The 5000-nt window shown below is 34.0% G+C and overlaps 1 protein-coding gene across 1 annotated transcript in view; it reads left to right on the forward strand.

Moving 5' to 3' along the window:
• LOC135094661 (ankyrin-2-like) overlaps positions 1-5000 on the forward strand; it is a 179058-nt gene that overhangs the window by 113136 nt on the left and 60922 nt on the right. The window lies entirely within an intron of this gene.

Here is a 5000-nt window from a genome sequence, read left to right on the forward strand (position 1 = left end):
TATTATTATTATTATTATTATTATTATTATTATTGTTATTATTATTATTATGATTATTATTACAAGTTGTCATAGTAGTAGTACTAGTAGTAGTAGTAGTAGTAGTAGTAGTAGTAGTAGTAGGTATTATTTTCTTATTTGTCATCATTATCATTAACATGTGTTTTTTTGTTTTTTCATAGTAATATTGTTATACCTAGTTTCGTTATTATTATTATTATTATTATTATTATTATTATTATTATTATTATTATTATTATTATTATTATTATCATTATTATTATTATTATTATTATTATTATTATTATTATTATTATTATTATTATTGTTATTATTATAATAATTATTATTATTATTACTATTTTTATTATTATTATTATTATTATTATTATTATTATTATTATTATTATTATTATTATTATTATTATTATTATTATTCTTCCCAGCTTTTCCCTATTCGGGGTCGCCGTTGTGAATGAGCCTTCTCCACGTATTTCTATTGTTTGCCATCTCTGGATTTATATTCTTCTCCCTAAGATCTCCGTTTATGCAGTCAATCCATCTTCTTTTGGGCCGTCCTCTTCTTCTAACTCCCTCCACCTCCATTTCCATGATCTCCCTTCCTACGTGGTCTTCGCCAACTCTTCTTCTCAAGTGTCCATACCACCTCAACCTTGACTCCTGGATCTTCTTGGAGACTTCAACTACTTTCACCGTTCCTCTTATGTACTTATTCCTAATTCGGTCTGTTCTGTTGACTCCCACCATCCATCTCAACATCTTCATCTCCGCTACATCCATCTTCCTCTCTTCAATCTTCTTCAAAGGTGCTGCTTCTAGCCCATACATCAAAGCAGGTCTAACGACTGCTTTGTGGACTTTGCCCTTCACTCTTACTGGTACCCTTCTATCGCATATCACACCCGAAACTTGCCGCCAATTTTTCCAGCCACACTGAATCCGGAAGTTCACTTCTTTTTCCATTTCCCCTGTCTCGTCTACCATCGATCCCAAGTACTTAAATGTTTTCACTCTCTTCAACTTTTCACCATTCAGTCTAATTGTGGCCTGTTGATCGCCCCTTGTATCCGTCGTAAAATATTCAGTTTTGGACCTACTAATCCTCATTCCTCTGCTTTCCAAAGCAACTCTCCATTCTTCTAATTTTCTTTCCAGCTGTCCTCTCCTTTCGGTCACTAAGACAATGTCATCAGCATATAATACACACCAGGGTGGTTCCTCTCTGACATTTTCCGTTATGACATCGAACACTATGTTGAATAATAGTGGGCTTAGTGCCGATCCTTGGTGTAAGCCAACTTTCACCTGAAAGCTATCCGTTGTGCCAACTGTACTCCGAACTCTAGTTGTAACATTCCTGTAGCATTCTTGGACAATTCTGACATACTTTTCTGGCACTCCTCTTTTTCTCAGGCCTCTCCATACTTCTTGCCGTGGGATCCTATCATACGCTTTCTCTAAGTCAATGAAAACCATATGTAGTACTTTCTGCTTTTCCCGATGTTTTTCCATATTCTGTCGAAGTGCGAAAATTCCGTCGACTGTCCCAAATCCCTTCATAAATCTTATCTGTTGCCGTCCGATACGCACCACTTGTCTCAGTCTACTGTCCAACACCCTTTCAAATACTTTAAGGGTATGAGACATTAGCTTTATCCCTCGATAGTTCTCACAGCTCTGGATGTCTCCCTTCTCCTTAAATATAGGTATCAGGGTACTTTCTCTCCACTTTTCTGGTATAACTTCCTTCTCCATTATTTTTCTGATCAGTTGGTGCAACATGTCCACTCCTTCTCCTTCCAAGACTTTCCACACTTCTACTGGTATTCCGTCGGGCCCTGTTGCTTTGCCATTTTTCATTTTCTTCAGTGCTCCTTCAACCTCTTGTCTTGTCACTTCCCCTACTAATTGTTCATTCGGTTCTCCATCATCTCTAATGAATCTCTCATTTTCTACATTTAGCAACTTCTCAAAATATTCTTTCCACCTTATTAGAATATCACTTTCCTTTTGTATCACAATCCCCCTTTCATCCTTGACCTGTCTAACATGCGTAATGTCCTTTGTGCTCTTGTTTCTCATCTTGGCCGACTTAAATACTCTCCGTTGTCCTTCCTCGGTATCCAACTCTTCATAAAGGTTGTCATACCCATCCGACTTAGCAATTGCTACAGTTCTTTTTGCTTCCTTACTGCACAGTTTGTAATACTCCTTATCTATATCTAGCCTTGTTGTTTCCCATCTTTTCTTTGCCATCTTCTTTGCTTGTATTTTCTGCTGCACCTCTTCATTAAACCACCATGTCTCTTTATTTTCCCATATCTTGCCACTACTTTCACCGAGCACTTCTTTTCCAACTCTCAAGATGGTTTCACTCACTCTATTCCACCATCCGTTTACCTCTTCTATTTCCATGTCCAGATCACTTAGCAATCTATCTTTAAAGGTATGTTTAAGATCTTGGTCTTTCAGTTTGAACCACTTAATCCTTCTCTCCGTCGTTACTTTCCCTTTCTGTCTGCGTGTAACAGTTATGGAGAGGTCCATGACAACCAGACGGTGTTGTGCCGTCACGTGGTCACCAGGTATGACCTTGCAATTTCTTATTTCCTTGATATTGTTCCGGCGATAGAGTAGGAAATCTATTTGACTTGCTCTATCTCCGCTACGATACGTAATTAGATGTTCATTTTTCTTACAGAATATTGTGTTTCCTATCACCAAATCAAAAGCCAAAGCAAAGTCTATAATTTTCTCTCCATCTTCATTTCCATCACCATATGCATTTCCGCCATGGATCCGGTTAATAACATCATTTCCCTTTCCAATATGTCCATTCATGTCTCCTCCAACTATGCACCTTTCACTTTCGTCTACCTTCTCCAATTCCTCCTGCAGATCCGACCAAAACTGTTCCTTTTCCTCCTCTGGGCATCCCGTTTGTGGTGCGTACACACTGAAGATGTTCACTGGGAATTCATCCAAAGACAGTCGCACCCACATTATGCGATCATTTCTCCTGTTCACTTCTGTAACCAAGTCTTTCAGATCCTTAGATAAAATAATTCCAATGCCATTTCTCTTTTCATTGTTTGCCCCTCCATAAATAAGTTTGAATCCATCACCTAGTTCTTTGGCCTTATTTCCTGTCCATCTCGTTTCCTGCACGCATAACACATCCACTTTTCTTTCCTTCATAAGGTCTGCAATGGCACGGCCTCTTCCGGTCATTGATCCAACATTCAGCGTTCCAAATCTCATTTTGTGAGCTTGTCTCTTTAGCCGCACCCGCTCTTGATGCGGTAGCCCTCGCTGCGCCACAGAGTTAGGGCGATGTATCTGTGGGTCACTTATGGGTGACATCCTAGCATTAGTCTCATTTTCGATAAGGCTCATATCATCTCAGGTTTTGGCAGGGGGTTTTACAGGTGGATGCCCTTCCTAACCCCAACCCTCCCCATTTATCCGGGCTTGGGACCGGCACTGAGTTGAGCTGGCTTGCTCAACTATTATTATTACAATGATAATAATAATAATAATAATAATAATAATAATAATAATAATAATAATAATAATAATAATAGTAATAATAATAATAGTAATAATAAAAATAATAAGTATAATAATAATAATAATAAGTATAATAATAATGATAATAATAATAATAATAATAATGATAATAATAATAATGATAATAATAATAATAATAATAATAATAATAATAATAATAATAATAATAATAATAATAATAATAATAATAATAATAATAATATTTATTATTATTATTATTATTATTATTACTATTATTATCATTAATATTATTATTATTATTATTATTATTATTATTATTATTATTATTATTATTATTATTATTATTATTATTATTATTATTATTATCGTGATTATTATTATTAATACTAAGGAGAGAGAGAGAGAGAGAGAGAGAGAGAGAGAGAGAGAGAGAGAGAGAGAGAGAGAGAGAGAGAGAGAGAGAGAGAGAGAGAGAGAGAGAGAGAATGTGACCAAGAAGGAATCTTTTAATAAATCTAACAACTTATAAGTAACCAAAGACTTTTTAACGACCCTTTTAGCACTTGATACAGGATAAACTACCAAAGAATTTATTGACTAAGACGGGTGTTTGTTACCCTCTCTAACGTAAAAGCAACATACATTATAGTCAAGTAACCCAGATATACTGATAAAAAAGTAAGAAAATCTCACTTAACCTCATTTAATTCTTTGCCAATACACCATGTCTCACTGTTTTTTTTTTTTTCCACACTCACATGAATTAAATAAAAATGAAAACGGAAAGCACCTCATAATTTTGGTAGTATTGAGCACATCCTATCTTACCTGACTGTACATATAATTTTGTAAGGCCTAAGCAGTCACCTGCCTTTTAATATTTAATTTTAAGTACTAAATATACTAATAAACAAGGAATGTGGATTTTCATAAGATACATTATCACCGTGTGCTTTTTCACTACATTTGCTGCATAAACTGAAAACAATTTCAGAGTAATAGATAATATATAAAATTCAGCTTTATGCTCCATAATTTGATTTAAAAAAGAAAACCTACTTACACTAGCCTGACTAAGATTTTCAGGGAAACATATCTGTTTATTGCTTTATCAGTCTGTAATATTATTATTATTATTATTATTATTATTATTATTATTATTATTATTATTATTATTATTATTATTATCTTTATTACAGGGAATCATTTTCACTGTCATTTACCTTTTATTTCTGCATTGGGATCAGTTATTGTTATGATTATTTTAGGCATTATTGATTATTAATTTATCCTATCACTATAATTTGAAACATGAACTTACCTATTATTTTCATTGTCATTATTGTTTTTTTTTAATAACTTTTTTTTAACTACTCCTTGTTATTATATTAGTAGTACTACTTGTAGTTGTACTACTACTACTAATAGTAGTAGTAGTAGTAGTAGTA

The sequence above is a fragment of the Scylla paramamosain genome, chromosome 46 (genome assembly GCF_035594125.1).
Source record: "Scylla paramamosain isolate STU-SP2022 chromosome 46, ASM3559412v1, whole genome shotgun sequence".
NCBI lineage: Eukaryota > Metazoa > Arthropoda > Malacostraca > Decapoda > Portunidae > Scylla > Scylla paramamosain.